This window comes from Ambystoma mexicanum, chromosome 1q, assembly GCF_040938575.1.
Source record: "Ambystoma mexicanum isolate Mex_15411 chromosome 1q, UKY_AmexF1_1, whole genome shotgun sequence".
Taxonomy (NCBI): Eukaryota; Metazoa; Chordata; class Amphibia; order Caudata; family Ambystomatidae; genus Ambystoma; species Ambystoma mexicanum.
This window is the reverse complement of record NC_090922.1, coordinates 1466296483-1466319040: the sequence shown is the minus strand read 5'-3', so window position 1 is coordinate 1466319040 and position 22558 is coordinate 1466296483.

The following is a 22558-nucleotide window of genomic DNA, read 5'->3' as shown; positions in this document are numbered from 1 at the left end:
GTGGCAAAAGTTGAAACCGTGGAACCTGGAACGAGCGGAAAAGAAAAGAAAAGACACAAGTATGAACAGCAAACCGGCGCAGCTAGTGAGTGATGAGAGAGGCTTCCAAAAAGTGCACAATCCAAAAATAGTTAAACTCAGTGCGCTTTGTGTTTTTCTGTTGTAGAAAAATAGATACGGAGCACATGGCAGAAAGGAAGGATTGGACGATTTTGTTCCAGCCTAACAGCAGAGAGTAAGATCGCAGAAGCTGCTAGTACACTCTATCATTAGGAACCGGATCTACAATAAGATCAGGTCAGTATGAGAAAATCTAAGATGACACGATGCAAGATGGGAATAGCTAATGAAAGATAAATGGGCAAACAATAGAAAAATGGTAAAGATAAATAAGTACTGTTTACTTTAAATAGGGGAAGAGCACGGAGGTTTTTCCAAGACAGTATCCGGTAGCCAGCTACCAAGGTCGTCATAACAGAGCAAATTTTCTAAAGGGGACAGACCAAGAAGACAAAAAAAGAAGAAGTGAATAAGATTGAGGTAATCGGATGAGAATTTATCCTAGATAATTAATAATTGACATCAGCTAATTATCGGGTGAGACCAAACTGAGATTAATTGAATTAAATATTGGAAAGCCTATCCAGCTGTGGAATATTTGATTAGTAGCCTGCTTTTATTAGATGGAGAGACAAAGTGTTTTGCTGGATGTGTAGAAGGAGCTAGTTAAATAATTTACTCATTAGTGCTGCTAGTAAAGGCAGTAGGTTATACATAATAGAAATGTAAACCAGGATGTGATTCGAAGACTAAAATTTGAATATCCCATTCTTGCTTCCCATAGTTATCCGTTTGATGGTTGGACCTCATGGAATGGACCTCATAGATAGTGGATCCTTAGAAAGAATTCTAAAAAAAGACAAACATAATTGTACATCGAAATGAAATGTGGTATAAAAAAAGTTTTTACCCCTGAAGAATTTCCTTGTGAGTTGTATGAAAGGTTGTTAGGAATGAAGCATGTCGGGTATGGTTTGAATGCAGTATGAAAGTAAGCATGGGTGATATGAATATAGAGTGAAATGTTTTATGGACTGGGATGCACTTCTCTATAAGAGAGGGGAGCAAACAACAGATGCCTATGAAATTTTTATTTTGAAAACATTGTTAAAGAATGAATTACTACAGGTTATTAGATGTGCATAGTGAAATTGTAAATCATTGAGATATATGTTTGTTTGTTTAACAATTGTATGGAGAATTCCTACAATTATAGAAAAGAAAATTGTAAAAATGTGTTTTATTAACAATGTGTTTAAAAAATAATAAATGACTATTTTTGATACAAACTGGTGTGGTATATGACAATATAATGATTATAAATCATATGTAAGAGAGAAAAAATCAAAAAAGGATAGTGGGGAAGCAAGTGACCCTATAAATATAGTGTATTGTTTAATCAAAAGTTCGATGGAGGCTGTTTATAAGTGGTCGGTAAAAAAGTACCTCCGGTCTCTTCAAGTTTTATTGGGACCATTTGTATGGTGCATTTTTCTTAACAAGTGCTCTGAGTGGCTCTGTTGTGGTTGAAAATGCTTCTACAAACTTAGCATAGTACTCAGAGAGGCCTATGAATGAGTATAGTTGATCTTTTGAAGTAGAATCCGGAGCCTTTCTGATGACTTCTACTAAGGATACCTCGGGGCAAAAGTCTGCAGCAGAAATGGTGTACCCTAAATACTCCACTTCCGTTTTACCTAAGATGCACTTTTCACTTCTCAGTGTCAGCCCCCTGTCTTCAAGTGGCCGGAGTACAGTGGACAGGGTGGAACAGTGCTACTCCACGACCAGAGACTACAATGTTGTCTTGAAAGAACTTCATGTGCTGTATGTTCCTGAGTACATTTGTGATCAACCTTGCAAACGCTGCTGCTGCAGTTGATAATCAGAACTGTATCCTAATATACTGCAACGTGCCTTCAGGAGTAACGAATGCTGTGAGGTCCTCATCGAGACGATTTGGTGGTACATGTTGACCGCAAGCTTGTTGTATATTGTTGGATTTTGCACTAGCAGGAGGAGCTCAGTAATGTTCGGCAGCGGATACAAGTCTGTGATTACGCCATATTCAAACTGCGAAGATAGACACAAATGCATAATTTGGAACACCCTTGTTTCTTGGTTAGGACCATGGGGCTCAGCCAATCTGCGGCTTCTACTGTCAATGACACCTTGCTCGAGCATCTAGCATGTACCATGCTCTTTTGGTGAGGCCAATCGAACAGGGCACACTTTATGCTTCACTGGCATAGCATTGGCATGCAGCTCAATGTTGTGTATGTACTGCTTTACCGTACCCAATGATTCTCAAAAAAACCTTCTTGTGGCGTTCAACAATGCTTTCAATAGACTGGCTTTGCACTATGAAAACTTGCTGTGAGGAGCATGGATCAAGCTTGATATCGAGATGCCTTAGGTTATTACACCCCAGTACAGCATGCCCCTTTTCGGAGACGTACACTTTTATTATAGCTGCGCGTTCCTTAGTGACACACTGCTGCTTCTATAATCAAGAAGTTCTACTTTGTCCTTAAGCATCTGGGTTGATTACTGGGGCATGGAGGCATCCTGGGCACTGTGGAAACAGCTGAAATTAAGTTTCTTTTGGGATGATGGTGTAGTCAGATCCTGAATCCAGCTCTACTTAAGTGTGGCTTATCATTCCAGATATCACAGATGGCATGCTAAGTCCTTTCATCATGTCATCCAAGCATAACACCAGTTGCTTGCATTATTTTCGAGGTTCATTATCATCTGAGATGTCTCGTACCACCACTACGGTATATCTTCTTCAGGAGTTGCACATGGCCACAAAGTGGCCATTTTTGTGCTACTCTGCGCATTCTTTTCCCTTGGCTGGGCACAATCTATCACTTGCAATATGATTGCAGTTTCCACACCTGAAGCATTTGTAATTTGTTTGACACCACTCTGGAGGACGCCTTTGGGGTGTTTCTTCCCAGGTTATGCATTCTGTGAATGCTCGTTCCTTGTCAGGTCTGTCCAGCTTCCTTCTTAGGGGCGAATTCATGGAATTTCGTGCAGAAATCGCTCAAGTGCCACGCGCTGAGACAGACACTACGTCAGCGTGCACTCAGAAAGGAAAATGCATGCAGCTCGTTGTTCGTGCAAAGTAACCATATTCACAAATCACGGATGGAACGTCCAGACACGCCCACACCCAAAGCAGGAAACTGCCAGATCAGCTACCTTTGCGCGCTCCCTCAACGTCAAATATGCGCACACTTCAAACAGTGCGTAGGATCCCCCATAAGCAGGCCTGCGACTCTGGAAGACTGCGCGGGATCCCCCATAACTGTATCCGGCACCCCGACAAGATGCATATGAAAATTCGTAGCTCAGCAATAACTCGAGAAATGTGTGCGTGAACCCACGTAAAACGTACCTGTACCACACTACACAGCTTATGTGCATCCCTATGTTGCATCAGAGCCCCGATTGAGTACGCGCACCCCGAAATTCGACATGCGATCCAACTTATGCGCTGAAAATCCTATGCGCAAGTGTACTTACGCCAGCCTTCGGGTGGCGGATCCTATGAAGGACGTGCATGGGCATTTCCCATCTGAGCCGTTATGCGATTGATTCCATGAATACGTCTCTTGCTGCGCAATAGTGGGTGTGCGAGGGATTGCCTGCAGGCAGGCCCTTGGAACGCCCACTTCTTCGCAAGTTACTACCTATTTCTGGTGGTCTGCCCCCTTCTCAGCCCTCTGCACAGGCCACATCCACCCTCTGCTGGGAGTCTCGTGCAAGTCCCTCGATGACTCGCACATGCCTGCCAGGCCAGCGCGAAATCCACGCAAGTGCAGGAAAAGTGCCTCACATTCGATTCCATGAATCGACAAACAAAGTTGCACGCACAGATTGGGTGCAAGTTGCCTATTGTCTGTGCAATACATTTTTTGACAATAACATATTGCACTTTTTTGATGGAGTGAAGTGAGCATTCTACTGTCTTGGAAATGGTGTTCGCTCATTCGAAAGTCAGGACTCTGCTCATCCACAGTGCTTCCAGGGCTTTCCTGTCCCTGCAATGCATGATGTATCCATCTCGGATGAACTGATACGCCATCTTGACAAATGTGCACGCCCTTTCAAGCTCTTTGAGGGCAGTCAGGAAATCATCAATGGATTTGGTAATGGAAGGTAGCCTGGTGTAGAATTTCTGGACTTCAAGTTCAATGTTAGGAAATCTATCGAATCTGGATTCCAGTCTTGCTAGAGCCTCTTCGTGGTGCATTATCATACTGTGGCCCATCTGGTCGCTGGATTCCAGTCTTGCTAGATCCTCTTCGTGGTGCATTATCATACTGTGGCCCATCTGGTCGCTGGATTCCAGTCTTGCTAGAGCCTCTTCGTGCTGCATTATCATACTGAGGCCCACCTGGTCGCTGGATTACAGTCTTGCTAGAGCCTCTTTGTGGTAAATTATCATACTGTGGCCCATCTGGTCGCTGGATTCCAGTCTTGCTAGAGCCTCTTCGTGGTGCATTATCATACTGTGGCCCATCTGGTCGCTGGATTCCAGTCTTGCTAGAGCCTCTTCGTGGTGCATTATCATACTGTGGCCCATCTGGTCGCTGGATTCCAGTCTTGCCAGAGCCTCTTCGTGGTGCATTATCATACTGTGGCCCATCTGGTCGCTGGATTCCAGTCTTGCTAGAGCCTCTTCGTGGTGCATTATCATACTGAGGCCCATCTGGTCGCTGGATTCCAGTCTTGCTAGAGCCTCTTTGTGGTAAATTATCATACTGTGGCCCATCTGGTCGCTGGATTCCAGTCTTGCTAGAGCCTCTTCGTGGTGCATTATCATACTGTGGCTCATCTGGTCGCTGGATTCCAGTCTTGTTAGAGCCTCTTCGTGGTGCATTATCATACTGTGGCCCATCTGGTCGCTGGATTCCAGTCTTGCTAGAGCCTCTTCGTGGTGCATTATCATACTGTGGCTCATCTGGTCGCTGGATTCCTGTCTTGCTAGAGCCTCTTTGTGGTAAATTATCATACTGTGGCCCATCTGGTCGCTGGATTCCAGTCTTGCTAGAGCCTCTTCGTGGTGCATTATCATACTGTGGCCCATCTGGTCGCTGGATTCCAGTCTTGCTAGAGCCTCTTCGTGGTGCATTATCATACTGTGGCCCAACTGGTCGCTGGATTCCAGTCTTGCCAGAGCCTCTTCGTGGTGCATTATCATACTGTGGCCCATCTGGTCGCTGGATTCCAGTCTTGCTAGAGCCTCTTTGTGGTAAATTATCATACTGTGGCCCATCTGGTCGCTGGATTCCAGTCTTGCTAGAGCCTCTTCGTGGTGCATTATCATACTGTGGCCCATCAGGTCGCTGGATTCCAGTCTTGCTAGAGCCTCTTCGTGGTGCATTATCATACTGTGGCCCATCTGGTCGCTGGATTCCAGTCTTGCCAGAGCCTCTTCGTGGTGCATTATCATACTGTGGCCCATCTGGTCGCTGGATTCCAGTCTTGCTAGAGCCTCTTCGTGGTGCATTATCATACTGAGGCCCATCTGGTCGCTGGATTCCAGTCTTGCTAGAGCCTCTTTGTGGTAAATTATCATACTGTGGCCCATCTGGTCGCTGGATTCCAGTCTTGCTAGAGCCTCTTCGTGGTGCATTATCATACTGTGGCTCATCTGGTCGCTGGATTCCAGTCTTGTTAGAGCCTCTTCGTGGTGCATTATCATACTGTGGCCCATCTGGTCGCTGGATTCCAGTCTTGCTAGAGCCTCTTCGTGGTGCATTATCATACTGTGGCTCATCTGGTCGCTGGATTCCTGTCTTGCTAGAGCCTCTTTGTGGTAAATTATCATACTGTGGCCATCTGGTCACTGCGTTACATCTGAAATTCAAATAGTCTTTGGCCTTCTGTACCAAGTTTGTTTCTCAATAGCACAGATTCTTTCTGGAGCAAATTCCAGGCATTCTGTAGCTTACAGATAGGTGTGGCATCGAGACGTCCATTGGGCCCACGGGATAGGTGCCTCTTCAGGGGTTTGCAGGAAAGTGGGTGGTGCAGTAACTCCTTGCATGTTGCTTTCTTTAATGGCACAGTTTCTTCTGTCTCTCCACATGCTTTTAATGTCCTTCGGGTGTTGGCCTGTAGGTAGGTCTCCTTATCCCATTCTCGTCGTCACTGTAGAAATTAAGCTGGACACACCACTCAATAAAGATTTCACTATGTGTGAAGTTCTTCTTTGAACTTTTATTTTATAAGTAATTATGTTAGCTGACATCTAGCGTGCAACTCTCTGAGGCACCAGTGGGGATGGAGAGTTGCCTGTCCCCCAGTCTGCTCCTTGAGCCTATGCCCGATGTGCCACGCCTGCGCAGAGCACTGCGTCTCTCACATGATGCGGACAGGGTGCAAACCAAGCAGGCAGGCTACTACAGTGATCTTGGGAAAATCACTTTATGTCATCAAAACATAGTGAGGTGGCCGGGCTGTTTCCAGCCCGAGCTGGACTCATAAACATAAACCTCCAACAGTAAAAACATCTTTAGAACATGTAACTTTTGGTTCTAAGGTAATAATTGTTGCACTGCCTGAATTAACTCTTTCCACCCTTCCCTCTTCCTCTGTCATTTTGTCAACCTTGTACACTTGAGCCCTTTGCCTTAAATCCCCCACTGCCTGACTGCCCGGCATACACCAAGAATATCAGGAAATGGTTGAAGGCTTTGCACTGAGTGCAGCACATATGAAGTGAAACCCGCTGTGGTCAAGTTTAACACATGCTGCGTGTCAGTGACTCCAGCACTACATGTGTTCCAGACGTACCAGTCACCCCCTCCATGTTCCAGACCGTTTACACTGGCTCTCATGATGTCACTTCCTCATGCACAAGGCGTGGCTCTGCGTCACGGGACAGTGGGCGTGGCTCAGGGTGTCACTGGAGAGTGGGCGTGGCTCATAGCGTCACATGTAAAGGGCGTGGCTCATAGCGTCACGAGACAGTGGGCTTGGCCTTGCAACCAGGTGGGAGTAGCAATGCAAGTACTATCAAAGCTCTTTCTATGGGTTTTCGGGGAAGGGGAGCAGGTGGGGGGTAGCAGGGGGATGCCCCCGTCGGCGGAGTACTTCCTGATCAGTTGTCTTCTTGTGACACCAATAGATGCTATAAAACTCATGGTAAACACAAAACACTGTCGAGGATATCCGCATACCCACAATCCCCTGTGAAACATGTGCATGTCTTTAATCTTTCGGAACATCACTATTGCTGTATTTTGTACAGAACTATACATCTTTTCTTTCAATGAAATACATTTAAAACCGTGTTAATGTAAGTACACTCTAATATTCAGAGAAGAAGTATTTTTACACATAGAGTTAATGAATCTCGTTTCTTTGGCAAAAAGGGAAAAGATACCTGTGTATTGATGGTAGTCACTTGCACTTCGTGTGGCGGTGATAACCATAAATACCAATTTTTGGAGGACTTTCTGAGTCCGGTGATTTGGTAAAGAAAGATTAAGCTTAATTTCTAATAGTTTTTGGTTTGTCCCAGACGGCTGCGCGTGTTTCTTTGACAACAGATCTGAATGTGTCATGAAAATCTGCGCATAGATCCCGCAAAGCCTGCATGCTGAGAGTGACTCTGCGCATAAGGAAAAATGCGTGCTCCGCATATTCATGGAATTGTTCCCACAAAGTAGACCTATCTGCAAGTTGTGGCCGGAACTGCCCCTACACGCCCGCGCACAACAAAAAAAAGCCACTTACACTTACCTTTGCGGGCTTCCAGGCCACATACACACGCACCCTGTGAAATGTGTGTGGGAACCCCACAACCAGGCCAGCACCATAGCAACTCTGCGCGGGGTCCTCCGTAGGTGCAACCAGCACCCCAAGAGCATGCACACAGTTTCCCAAACCTCATATCATTTTCTGGTCAAACTGCGTGTGACTCCTGTAAACCGTCCATGCTCCACACTGCGTTGTGGACCCACACCCCTAAGTCCAATCAGATCCCCGTGTGTATACACGCGATCCTAAATCCGACATGCAAACTCACCTCTGCATTGCAAATCCTTTGCGCAAGTCTTTATGCCAGCTTTCGGGTGTCGGAAAGATCGAGGGCTTTGCATGGGCATTTCGCAGACGAGAGGTTGCACGCTCACTTCCAAGAATACGCTTTGTGGTGCGCATTTGTGTGCGTGCTATGGACTGCCTGCGAACCGTCCTTCGTAACGCCTACTTTTTGCTTTCTTCTTTTGCATAACCACGGCAAACTTGAGAGCTCTGCTCCAGAAGATAGTGTTTTTGTAGACCTTGAGATTCATTATTTGTGCCAATTGGAGCCTGGAAGGTATGTGTTCAATTTCCTAAACTGTGGAGTGGGTTAAACCCCAGCTTCACTGTTGAACAAGGTGCATGATCCTGTGCAAATCATTTTATCTCTGCTAGTATAGAGGACTGACGTTAGCAGAGCCAACATTCATTTTTGCTCTATTGCTGTCAGTCACCAAAGTTCCTTTTGTCATACAGAATAGTGCCCCACGGGGAAATGAGTGAAACTATTTGCTTTGCCCTGTTAAGCCATGTTATTGAGTTTTGGAAAGCAGTCTACCATTTTCACATTTTTTTGTCAACACTGCCACATTAAAACATGCAGTTGATGCCTGTGCCCAAAATATGTCCTCCTTTGTGATGATTGTGGTGCCCCCAATATTTGTGGGTGAGCTGTATGTTCAGGCCAAAAGCTATATGTGCAAGCCAGGTGCATTCCATTGCGGCCCATTCTACATGTGCAGAGGAATACATGACTTCTGTAGGGAACGGCAGCACTCCTGTGCACTGCTCTGTTTTATTTTCTTTGGGATACTGCCTCCTTTGTAATGGGCAGATGGGAAGCCAGTCGCCAGCCATTCATATATTGCCTGGTTGTGTTTTTATTTGATTTGTGCACGTTTTAAGTCCTCTATATGTATGTGTATTTGCTTTTACGTATGCTGGCATGCAAGGAGTTGTTTCATTAATGTGTGAAAGTGCAGGTGAAAGTGTTGTGTGTGAGTGTGAAGGGAGAGCAGGGCCACTAAATTTAGGGGTGGGCGCTTTCATGCCCCAGCATGTTTACTGAGCATTAAGGGTAAAGCTAACCAACCTTATACATGTTATTACGTGGCTAGACTGGCCTTCTTGGAATGTCTATCTGTCTCGGGAGGATTGCTCAGCAGCAACGTGCACGCCTTGGAAACAAGACGTTACGGAGCAACAGAGGTTCGATCCCCGGGTCCGTGCTTAGAAACCTCTGGGTATTAAGCGCGTTATAAATAACCTATCATATATCAATGTTGCATTGCATTTTTTACTGACTTTGTGTCATTATATGCTAACACTGTCATATATTGGTGTAACCCGCTTGGACATGTATGGGCACAGCCTGCATGAAAATGATTATATACTGGCATATGTTGTGGGCAAAGACATTGGGCCTCATTACACGGAAGGCGGTAATGGTTAACGGCCACCGTTAATGGTAACGGTGACCGTTAACCATTACCGCCTTACCACGAGGTCCCTTAGCGGGTTGGTGCTTTAATGCCTGCTTTTTGCAGGCGTTAAAAACCAACCCGCTAAGGGACCTCGGAGCTAATTACAGCACCGCAAAATTGCGGTGCCGTAATTAGCGCCTTCCCCATTCCCATAGAGCCCTATGGTGCAGAAATGGGAATGGGGAAGGGCAATGGCGGAAGGGGGATTTACCGCCCCACCAACCTTGGAATGGGGCGGTAAATCCCCTTTCCGCCAAGGCGGTGCCGGTATTTTACCGGCATGAGCCATGGCGCTAATAGCGCCATGGCTCACCGCCTTCCGTGTAATGAGGCCCATTGTGAGCATTTGATGGAAAATGCTCCTGTGCGCTGTTGGTGACTTGCATCTTTTGGGCTTTTTCATGATCTACCATACAAAACCTAATGCAAACTGTGGCCTTTCTTTTACCCAGCTTTCTGCAGAAAGTCCTGTAAAATGCATAATTTGAACCCATAATTTAAACATTAAATTGGGGTGGGTAACTTTCCAGAACCCCCATTGTGTGGTCATGGATCCGTCCCTGCGCTCAGTCGCTCCTGCATATTCAGTGCAAATATTAACACCCCTCCAGTTCAACAATTCCCCAGCATCCACTGAAAATAAGATGTTTTAGAAGTTCGTAATATAATCCACCTCAGTGTCTGTGTCACATTGGGGTGCAGAAGGTAAGGACTCAGGATGTAGCACATCACCTGTTTTGATTTTTTTGTTTATTTTACAATTGGCACAACCCCTGGCCCAGACTGGGGCCAGAAAACAGCGGCTACATATAGAAATATGTAAGTATTACCTTTTGGAAGTCAGGTGCTGGCTCCTCTTCTTCAGTATCCAGACTGCCTCGCTGCCCTAAAAATGGACCAACATCGGGAGCTACTAATGCGGGACTCAGGGAATCCCACCTCAAGGAGCGCTCTTGGAAGCTGCCAGGGCTCTGCTGTGGCTAGCTCCTGCCCACCCAAAGCCCTACTAGAGTCCCTCATGCTCTATGGTTTAATATTTTACCCCTGGCAGCCTATTAAGGCAGCGAGGGTAACATGTACACATAATTAAATGAAGACTGAAGGCTGAAGTTCACATAACCAACAAAAGATGTCCTTAAAATACCATTGTACCCCGGGTAGTTGTAGAACCTCAACCTATTTGCTGTACATGCTGTTAAGCGATAAGAGCAGTGAGTGTATCAACCCTCCACCTCCTGACCTCCCAAATCCCCAAGATGCATTTTCAGTGTTGCCCCCTTCCCAGCCCTCTGCGCAAGCCATGCCCACGCTCTGTGTGTAGTCTCGCGCTAGGCCCTAGACATCTCGCAGAGACAGGCCGAGCCTGCGGGAACTCCAGGCAAATCCAGGAAAAGTACTGTGCATTCAATTCCATGAATCGACAAATGCGGATTTACGTGCAGTTTGGCGCGCAAGTTCCCTTTTTGTCGTGCAAAGAATTCCATGAATCAGGGCCCATGTCCTTTACTGAGGAGGTTCTTTTTATTAGCAAGTCTAAACTAACTACCATGCCTTGCAGTAACAGGTCCACATAAGAAAATGCAGTCAATCAACCGAACGTGCCGACTCTGTTTAGAGCCTAACACTTATGAAAGCCTCATACACATACTTACCCAAAGCCCTAGGGGTTAAAGAAGGAATAGTATGCGCTATTGAGCACATTTCACATAATGAAAATAGTATTGAAAGAAGAATGTTTTAGGGTAGGTGTATGCAGGCAAATTCTATTCCTATAAAAATAGCTCTAATCAGACTCTGGAATATAGCTAACTTTGACAGCGCAAAGTAACCGTATTCGCAAGTTGCGCCTGGAACGCCCCCAACACGCCCACACGCAAAGCATGAACATCCAGAACATTAACTTATGCGTATTCCCCCAGGCGCGAATACACGCAATCTTCAAACAGTGCATGGGGTCCGCCGTAAGCAGGCCTGTGACTCGGGGACCCTTCGTGGTGTTCCACGTAACTGTATCCGGCACCCCAACAACATGCGTAGAAAGAAATCATAGCTCAAAAATATCTCGGGAAATGTACGTGCGAACCCACGTATAACATTCCTGCACCCTGCTACACTGCTTACGCTCACCCCTAAGTTACATCGGAACCCTGATTGAGTAGATGCACCCCGAAATCTGACATGCTACCCCACCTGTGCGCTGAAAATCCTATGCTCAAGTGTACTTGCGTCTGCCTTCGAGTGACTGATCGTATGAAGGACTTGCGTGGCCATTTCCCAGCCGAGACGTTGCGCGATCGAATCTATGAATACGTCTCGTGGCGCACGGGAGAGACCGCTCTTCCCCATTTTTGGTGTTCTGCCCCCTTCCCAGCCCTCTGCACAGGCCACACAGATGCTCTACTTGGAGGCTCGTGCACGGCCCACCACGGCTCGCACAGACGTGCCGAGCCAGCGCGAACTCCACGCAAGTTCAGGGAAAGTACCGCTCATTCGGTACCATGAATCGGCGAAGGTGGATTTGCGCGCAGTTGGGCGTGCAAGTACCCTCTTTTCCGCCCAGATAATTCCATGAATCAGGCCTGATTCATGGAATTTTTGTGACTTTGCCCTTCTACTCTGCAAAAAATACACTTTGCACGGCTCTGTGAATCAGGGTGTTGGTTGGCAGTGCAGTCACTTTGCACCGTGCTAAAAGTTCCATGAATCAGGTCTTTTGTGTATCTTTTATTGACACTTTGTACTTCTTGTCTGGGTATTGAAAAGTAATGATTTGCTATAACATACCTAATAAATGAAATAAAAACGTGATTTTGTAATGTGTGTACAAACTTTTATTTATTGTAGGAAAGAGAATGTATAAACTATATATTAGTAAAACCTTTAACAATCACTGTAAAAATGTTAGTTTGCAAACAGTTCAGGTGTGGAATATATTGTAACAAAACCTTTGAAATTGAGGGAAAAATCTTTAGTTTCAGGGATATTGAGGGAAAACACTTTAGTTGCAGTGATGCTAAGGTGAAAATGTAACTCAACAAAACCCCGGAAATTTGGCAGACAATTCAGGTAAAGCCACCGTAACTTGCCAGCCTCTGTTGCGCAGCAACTTGTATTTCTGACAACCCCCTTCCTCTTTGCCATACAAATGCTACAGAATGTGCGCCGGCATGCATTTGCATGCTGGGGCAAATGCGGGGGATCCCTATGGAGCTCACTGGCCTTATGCACCAGCTTGAAGCAGGCAGACTCCAGAAGGATTCATTGTAAACGCTGCCTGCCATGCGTACATGGCACACAGCATTTACTTGATTTGCATGGTGGAGTGCAAATGTGCAGGACAAAAGGCATAATACATGCTTGTACACCACCTTTTCGCCTGCACATTTGCACTCTGCCGTGCAAATGACGAGAATTTGGTGGCTGTGAGCCCTTTACATTGAAGTGTAATGGTTCACTGCCCTCAAATTACGGGGACTTACAAAATGAGCCCCACTGTGTGGCTTAGCATTTCATGTGATCGGAAACAGAGACTAACGGACAGGCTGGTCTTTCATTTGACACAGTGGTAGAGAGAACAGCATTAAGTCATACATGTGCAGGTTAGTCTCCTGCTCTAGTACTTATTTCCTCTTCTGAGAGTTCTCTTGGTGCACATTATGTGGGCTCTCACCTGCATGTGAAGAACTCCTGTTCCACAACGTACAAGACAATTCTGCCTTCATTTGTTTATGGCTCAAACTGCTTTCCTTTGGATGCCTACTCTGGCCATGTACATAAGATAAACTATATTAACTTTGAAATCATGTTCCACCAACTCAGTTTTCAGCCAGTAACACGTTTAACAAAAATTGTTCATGTGGAACAAAACTCATCTGATATCCATGGATGCAGTGCCACAGACTGTGGGCCTTATAACGAGGTTGGAGGTATCCTTTCCGGTAAAACCGGCAAGGCTACCTCCAAACTCACGAAAAAATATGGCACCCGGCAATGAGCAATTACCGGGGTATTACGACTTTGCCGGACCCTGTAATTCCTCCATTGCCGGGTGCCAGTGCCTGTCAGTCCCCATTCCCATTTGAGCCCCATAGAGCTCAATAGGAATGGGGACATCGGATGCACCGTCTACAACGGTGCTGGTGCATCCGACCTGCTGTGCTCGTGGGTGCTGCTCTGGGCTGGCATTCACCCGCGAGCACAACTCGTAGTATGGCGGTACGCTAGCAATTGTGCCGGTAGCGCTACCGGCACCGTTGTCACTGTACCACCACAATTGTAATGAGGCCCTGTAACTAGAGGTTCATGTGGACCAATTCTTCTCTCATTTATAAGGGTGCAGTGCCATAGGCCGCGACTAGAGGTCCCTGTGAAACTCGACTGATCTGATTGACGAGGATGCAGTACCACTGGCTGTAGCTTGAGGCCGTTATCTGCTCATGTTATTTACAAGGATGCAGAACTACAGCTACAATTACAATTGTCTAATAGCAGACTGCCATGCCATAGGTTCTAATGTATGGAACAATTCTCCTTTAATTTCTAAGGGCGCAGTACTGCACAACACAACTAGAGGTCCCTGTGAAATTAGGTGTATCTGATTTATAAGGGTGGAACTCCAAAGGCTGAAACAGGAGGTTTGTAAATCAGGTGAGCTTTGCTTCATTGGGACCTCTAGTGACAGGCTCCGGTACTGCATGCTTATAATTAATGACAAGGGCCTCTATACAGCCTGAGGATTTAAAAGGTTTCCCAGACGTGGGTCAATTTAATTGTGGTCTATCGTCCACCAATTGATACTCCTAATGTCAACGAGGAACTGACTGACATTCTAAATAGATCTTACGCCCACAGTGTGGTACCCTGTTTTTATTTAATTTATTTATTTATTACATTTATTATTCGCCCAGACCCGAGGGTATCACGGCGAATTTGTCGGCAAATTAACACAATTTGTACAGTGTTGCAATTACAGTCATATTATCACATTTCTTATACAATGTTACAATCCATCAAAGCAGTGAAATCACTGTTCTTTGAGACACTCGTTCTAAGTCCGTAGCGACCATTAGACATAGGTATGAGCCACATGAACAACAATTGATATTACAGTTCTGAAAAAGCGAGCCAGGCCTGGATGTTCTGGTGCTAAGGTGGGATTGGGTGGTTGGGTTAGTATTTGTTGAATAACCAAGTTTTCAACGCTTTTTTGAATCCTAGTAAAGTGCCCTCATTTTTAATACTGGGTGGTAGTATATTCCAATGAATCGGGGCTAGGACTTTGAAGCTACTTCCCCCTGCTCTACTGTATTTGTATTGTGGTACTTCCAAGAGAGCAAGTTTATTGGATCTAAGTGTCCTGCAGGAGATTTTTTTCTTGATGGTATTGTTGAGGTAGCTAGGTGCTTTGTTTGTGATGCATTTATGGACGACACTAAGGGCCTCATTACGACCCAGGCGGTAAGGGGTTAGCGGCAGCGTTAACAGCGCCGACCCTTACCGCCTGATTACGAGGTCCCTTAGCGCCATGGAGGTTTTAACACCCGCTTTTAGCGGGTGTTAAAATCCATGGCGCTAAGGGACCATGGAGTTAATTACGCCACCGTAATTTACGGTGGCGTAATTAACGCCTTCCCCACTCCCATTATGCCCTATGGGGCAAAAATGGGAATGGGGAAGGGTAAATGGGGATTGGGGACTTACCGCCCCGCCAAGGTCGGAATGGGGCGGTAAGTCCGCCAAGCACCATGGCGTAAACATAGTTTACGCCATGGTGGTAAAGTCACGGACCAGGCGGTAACTTACCGCCTGGGTCGTAATGAGGCCCAAAGTGTTTTGAAAATGATTCTGGCTTCGATAGGTAGCCAGTGATTTTCTTGCCTGATGTTGGATATATGTTCGGATTTCTTTATACCTAGAGCCGCTCTAAGGGCTTTGTTCTGTAGTAATTGTAACTTTTTAATGATAGATTTGGAAGTTCCTAAAAGAAGGATATTGCAATAGTCCAGTTTCGTTAGAATCAGCGTTCTAGCCAAAGTAATGCAGTTTGTGGGAGTAAGAAATTGGCAGCTGAGTGCAATAAGTTTAGCTGTGTACGCTGTAGAGGAGGAGAGGGCTGAAATCTGCTTATGCATAGTAAGGTTGGCATCTCTATATACCCCAAGAGTTTTGACTTGTTTGAGTGCTGGGATCTGTCTGCCGTCAATGTTGATATGTGAGTAGTCGGTATGGAGAGTGCTTATTCTTTTTTGTGAGCCCACGTTAAGAACCTCTGTTTTCTCATCGTTAAGAAAGAGGCGGTTTAGGGCCATCCAATTTTGTATTATGGCATATACTTTATTAATGGTATAGGTGTCTTGGGTGTAGTCACCTTTGATGGGACTGAGGATCTGGGTGTCATCTGCAAAGTTTGTGTAGATGACACCCATGTCGTCAAGGGCTGAGAACAGGAGTTTGGTATATGCATTGTAAAGGGTGGGGGAGAGACAGGAACCCTGGGGGACTCCAATGGGAACTGCTATAGGGCCAGCTGCATGATTTCCAATGGCAACTCTGGATGTTTGGTCCGTTAAGAATGATTTGATCCAGAGTGTTGCATTGTTTGAAAAATTAAAGTCTTTTTTTAGGGTGTTGCATAGTTTGTTGTGGTCTACCAGGTCGAATGTTGCTGATAAGTCCAACAGCAATAGAGTGGCTAATTTACCTGTGTCTCTGATAGTGTCTAATTGGATTCTCAGGTCCAAGAGGGCCGTCTCAGTGCTGTGGTTAGGCCTGAAGCCCGATTGTCTAGCTCCTAGTAGATTGTTTTGTTCAAGGTGGGTTTGTATTTGGTTGTAGGCTATTTTATCAATGATTTTGAGTAGGAAGGGGACAGTCGTTATGGGCCTGTAATTAGTGGAGGCTAGTAGGTCTAATGTGTTTTTTTTAGTAGTGGGGTGACCCTGCTGCTTTGATGCTGACTGGGACCAGGTTAGAGTTGAAGGAGGCATTCACAAAGTTGGTAATTATGGGAGTGAGGGAGGGGGCGCATAGTTTGACTAGGTGTGATGGGAAATTGTCTCCTTTACAGTTTGATGCTTTGAGTTTGGTTATAGTACTATGTATTATATCTTGGGAGACTGGGGTAAAATTGAAGGAGGGAGTAGTATCTCCTATGTGCTTGGAAATCTGGTTAGCCGTTCGGTGTTTATCGGAAAGGAGATTTCTTTTGGAAATAATTTTATTTTTTAATAGTTTGATTGTATTGGCAAGCTCATCTTGAATGTTGGTACGCCATTCTTTACTTGGTTGGATCGAGCTAATGATCGGGATAGGATTCTCCAACTCCTTGAGTATGGTGAATAACTCTTTTGTGTCAGAGGCAGCATTTCTGATTCTGGTATTAAAGGCATCTGCTTCATGAGCAATGATAGCTGCTTTATAGGTTTTGTTTGCAGTGTTGAATGCTTCCAAGGCTTCTGGGGTGTGGGTTTTGTTTAGCCGGTGTTCAAGCGATTGTTTAATCCATCTAAGAGAAACTAGTTCCTCATTAAACCAGAAGGAGGATTTTATATCCTTGCGTTTGTTTTTTTTAACACAAGGTACTAGGGTGTCTAATGTGTTGGTGAGGCAGTTATGGTAGGTATCAGCTGTTGGTTGGGGACTTCAACCGGTGGCTCAATAATAATACTGACAGTGATGCCATAGCTTTACAAACAAGTTTAAACAACATTGGCTATAAGGTCTGTAATAACGCTGCTACCCACGACAAAGGTTGTGGAAGACATTTACCGGTGCAGGTTGATAGTACAACACCCTGCATTTGGTCAGACCACTACTTAATTGCCTTTCAAATCTACCCTAGAGCAAACCCAGTTAAACTGGACAAAAATCGCAACTTTAAAAAACTCACTGGTAATGATCTGAAGGACTGTTTGAATCCAATCAAGACCGTTACTGCTGATTTTGCTTCTCCAGCTATCCTCATTGATGCATTCAATCAAACCTTAGGTGCCAGGATCGACAGAGTCGCTCCTATTCGTACTAAATCAGTTAGAGAAAATCCCATGCATCAGAAATGGTTTTCCCAGGATCTCGTCCTTATGAAGAAAGACAAGAGAAAGGCCGAAACACAGTAGCTAAAGGTGAATACCAATACCAAAAAGTTGTTCCAAATTGTTAAAACCTTGGACAAACCAGGTTCTCTGCTTATAACTTTTGTCCCTACAAACCAAGATTGAGGTAAAATCCAACAAGCATTTGAGGCTAAAGTGGACAAAGCCTGCAAAAAAATCAAACTTGCGCTTTCTAAAGAAGTGAACAACCCAACACCTAGCCTTAAAATTTCCCCTAAGGAGAGGCGCACAGGATTGAACTATTCCCCAGTGAGAATCTCAGATATGTTGAACATCTTATCTTTATTACGCCCCTCCCACTGCCTAGAAAACCTCATTCCCACATTCATATTTTGGAACACAAAGATCTTTCCCCTTTTCTTGTTAGATTTGTATACTCCTCTTTTCAAAATAATCAGGTCCCCAACTCCATTAAGAAGGTTACCTTCACACCATTAGTAAATAAACCCTGTCTAGATCCTTCAGACCCTAATAACTTACAACCTAACACAAACTGTAGTTTTCTGCTAAAAATACTTAACAAAAGCGCCACTATTCAATTTCAATCGTTTATTGAATCATCCAACATATTGCACCCAAGACAATCAGGCTTTCGACCATACCACAGTACGGAGACAGCGTTTATGAACCTCCAAACTCATATGTTGAGTATCACTGATAACAGAAAGTCTGGTATGCTTATTTTGTTGGATCTCTCAGTCGCCTCAGACCTCCTGGGCCACGATCGTCTGCTTGCAACCTTGAGAGACCTTGGTCTAAGTGGTCGGAGTGCCATCAGATGGGTTGAGTCCCTTCTTTCTCATCGCACTTCTAGAGTTTGCTGTGGAAATGCCAACTCTCCCCCAGTGGAGATTAAATGTGGTGTGCCTCAGGGAGCCTGCCTTTTGCCCCTGCTTTTCAATTTGTACATTAAGCCACTATGTGATCTCTTGGACGATTTGAAATTATTCTTTACCAACTATGCTGACGATACTCAGGTGCTGGAATTGTCAGGGGCCTACTTCTTGGACTCCATTAGCATGCAATCCATCTACACCTGCATTGAAAAATGGATGAACTCTAATTGGATGTGTCTTAATGAGAGCAGGACAGAATTACTGATATTTGGTTCTACTCGTGTTAAATCTAAATTTGACACCAGTTATCAGTATTTTACCATCAAGGACTGACGCATCCCAATCTCTATATATCTGAGCCTGCCTGCTCTCAGTGGCTCGGTCGCTCGGACAACTATCTTGTCAAAGTTGGATTATTTTAATGCCCTTTTGTTTGGCGCGCTTAAGAAAAGCCTACAGGATCTTCAGGTCATACAGAATGATGCAGTGCACATTATGAAAGGGAGGTCCAGAAGAGAACACATTGGGCCTCATTACGACCCAGGCGGTAAGTTACCGCCTGGGCCGTGACTTTACCACCATGGCGTAAACTATGTTTACGCCATGGTGGTTGGCGGACTTACCGCCCCATTCCGAGTTTGGCGGGGCGGTAAGTCCCCAATCCCCATTTACCCTTCCCCATTCCCATTTTTGCCCCATAGGGCATAATGGGAGTGGGGAAGGCGTTAATTACGCCACCGTAAATTACGGTGGCGTAATTAACTCCATGGTCCCTTAGCGCCATGGATCTTAACACCTGCTAAAAGCAGGTGTTAAATCTGCCATGGCGCTAAGGGACCTCGTACTCAGGCGGTAAGGGTCGGCGCTGTTTACGGCACCGTAAACCCCTTACCGCCTGGGTCGTAATGAGGCCCATTACCTGCAGTCGTCATGACATTCACTGGCTTCCCATCACTGCATGCACACAATTTAAAGCAGCCACCCTTGTTCACAAATCCATTCATGGCTCAGCCCCAATTTATATAAACAACTCGATACATTCTTACGAACCCCCAAGAAGACTACGATCCTCCACTTTAGGACTGATTAAAACTCCTAAATTCAAGGTAGTCAATAGTTTGGGCTGGTCATTTCCTGTGCTTGATGCTGAAATGTGGAACACTTTGCCGTTGAACCATAGGCAGGTAAATGACCTAATTATGTTTCACCGGCAACTGAAAACTTGCATCTTTCATTGAGTCTTGATGCCTTCTGTTATGTTTTACCTGTCCCTTCTTTCTGCTGTCCTTGTATTTTTGTTGTGGTGCCCGATTCTGTGGGTTTCCGGCGCCTTATAAATAAATAAATACAATAAATAAATTGCACAGGCTGCAACTGGAAGTCCCTGTTTTAAAGTATACATGTGTTTGAACGCTGTAAGCAGAGGTTTCTGTGAAAGAAAGCCCATCTGATTCACAATGGTGCTGTACCACACGCTGCAACTATTGTTCCCTATCGAATTCAGCTGATCTGATTCACAAGGGGGCTGTACCACACGCTGCAACTATTGTTCCCTATCGAATTCAGCTGATCTGATTCACAAGGGGGCTGTACCACACGCTGCAACTATTGTTCCCTATCGAATTCAGCTGATCTGATTCACAAGGGGGCTGTACCACACGCTGCAACTATTGTTCCCTATCGAATTCAGCTGATCTGATTTACAAGGGTGCAGTATCACAGGCTCCGGCTTGCCTCAGTGTAACTATGTTCCTCCAATTTGCAAGATTGTAGTACTACATGCTAAAACTAGAGGTCCCTGTGGAAAATGGCTCATCTGATTTACAAGGCTGTTGTACCACATAGCGTGCTGATCCCCCCCCCCCTCCTTGTTTGGACACAGCATAAAGACATGTTCTTTTTATTTATAATAAACCACGTTGTAAACTATTTGGAAACACAAGGTCCCAGTTTATTTGGGGTAAACAAATTGGGACGGTCCCAGCCACATAATAAAGATCAAATACATTTCCAGGATGACCGGTGTCATTCCCTCTTTGCACTTGGCAACAAAGCGGACATATGCTTTGTTGGCCCTGCCGGGATTCGAGCCTACATCAGCAGGCTCTGCATGGGTGTCAAAGTGAGCACTCTACTCGCTGTGCTATCGGACCAGCTGTAGATCACCTGTTGTACCTATACTTTGTCTTGTGTAACTAAGAAACTGTGTTACCGTATACTGCGCCCAGATACCTGCGGTCGAGGTGTGAATTATAAATGAACAAACAAACACGGGATTCTTTGTGTGGCGCATGCTTTACTTGCATCACTTCTACAAGGCCAATGAATAACAGCTGGAAGAGGGTGGGGAGGAGAGCTGCAAAATGGGAGAAATGAAAGGAAGGCGATGAGGGCAGAGCAGACCCAACCAGAACTAAACATAATGCACTAATTAAAACAGCAAAACACTGTGGTGCCCATTATTAATGCCAGAAAGTGGGAGGGTGTAATTGATAGACTGAACAAAGCTCAAAAGAATGTGGCAGAAGACTAGTGATTTAATAATTGTGTTTGTGAATTATTTAAAAAATAAACCATTGAAGTCAATTGAATGTGAGATGTACAGAAGAGACATATGAGCATATTTGTGAAATACATCATCTGAACGGAGCAGCGGGGCAGGAAGGCCACGAATGAGTTCCAGTCCTGGGGAAATGAGAGGGCTAAGTGAGTAGAGAGAGCACAAATGACCGCTGTTTGTATCTGCTCAGGTGTTTGGCTGGAGCTCCCAGACGAACTAATACAAAAATAAGTAGGTAGGTGCTGGAAAATATAGCCCAGAAACTCTACAGAACATGATAGAATTTGGCTGGACAGTTTGTATGTTTTAAAAGTGGGGAAATTGTTTTACCCTTTTCCATGTGTGCATCGGTTGTGTGTGATTTTTGTGGCCATTTTGTATGACTCCAAAGAAACTGATATTCTCAAACTAACTCCTGAAAGCTATGCACTCCAGCTTTACTATGATGAACTCTCCTGTCTTTCTACATCAGTGGAACCCCAAAAGAAATCTGCAATGCTAGAAGGGATTCCAGTAAAGAAGGGCAGGAGAGCCATTTGCCAAATAACTAAATAACTCCCATCCTTGAGGATGCTCTGGGCCAACCTGGTCCCTTGCCTACAGAACAGGGTGTTTGAGGGTACAATACCTCCTAAGGGGCTCAGGCCCCACAACAATGTCCTGCACGATTGAACCTGGCTTTTCCTTTTTGGCTTTAAAGCATGGTGCAGTCTCAAAGTGCTCTGAAGTAGCAGTTCGATGGCATGTTAGCACTACATAAAGCACTGAAACAAGCCACATTCACGATTGACATGTTGCTAAGTCAATCTATTCTATAAGGATACATTGGACACTGTGTAGCCCAATAACAATACCTCAGTAGCATAACATTTTAAAATGGAACACCAAAATGCACTTTTGGGTCCTGGGGTCCTTAATAGAACTGCTATCAAACGACCAGAGAAATGTTCAGTGCCACGACTGCCTGCAAGTAAGATTGTTTGGAAGTCAATCAGTTCACTATTTTCTGCAGTCCATGAGGACACATAGGCAGAGCCGAGTCAGAGCCAAGTGAGGATGTCGGGCTTGGCTCTTCGACCCAAAGGTGAGCCAATCCACCAACTGCCCAATACCTGCCCCCATGCCCCAGCATCCCACAAAACACAAACTCGGCTCTTTGCCATACAACCCCCCCCACCCCATCCACACACACCTGAGAACACGAGATGCATATGTGACACCTTGCCTCCATAACCACAACACAAATCCCATACCTAGCCTCTTGCCACCCATGCCAAACAAAACATAACACATAAAAAGTATACTGCTTCCAGACCCCGACAACAAACACATGACTTCCTGCCCTCACCCAACCCCTCCAAACACAAGAGCCAGATATGGTCCCTATCTTCACCACCCTCCATTATACAAACACTGGTATCCTGCCAGTCTGGCCAAGAGCACAAAACCCACGTGGTTTCC